The sequence below is a fragment of the Dipodomys ordii genome, unplaced genomic scaffold, assembly GCF_000151885.1.
Source record: "Dipodomys ordii isolate 6190 unplaced genomic scaffold, Dord_2.0 Scaffold17, whole genome shotgun sequence".
Classification (NCBI taxonomy): domain Eukaryota; kingdom Metazoa; phylum Chordata; class Mammalia; order Rodentia; family Heteromyidae; genus Dipodomys; species Dipodomys ordii.
Window position 1 is genome coordinate 12,385,299 of NW_012267233.1, and position 268 is coordinate 12,385,566.

Below are 268 nucleotides of genomic sequence, written 5' to 3' on the forward strand. Positions count from 1 at the left end.
ATGCAAAAATAAAAAATAAAATAAGTCTACATCTATTAAGATCCCAAAACATGTGATAGAGAAGTGGAATTGTCAGGAAGAGATGTATGCTGGTGGTGGCTTTGGGTCACCTCTTTGCTCAGATCTCCCATTCACTGGGCTCCCTAAGAGATCAGGAAGGGTTGGGCGATTATCTGATTCTCCTACGGACAGGTGGGGACAGCGGGCTTCGGAGGGCGCGGGGATTGGCCCGGGCGGTGTGGCCCGCGGACACGCGAGGGCAGGGCCG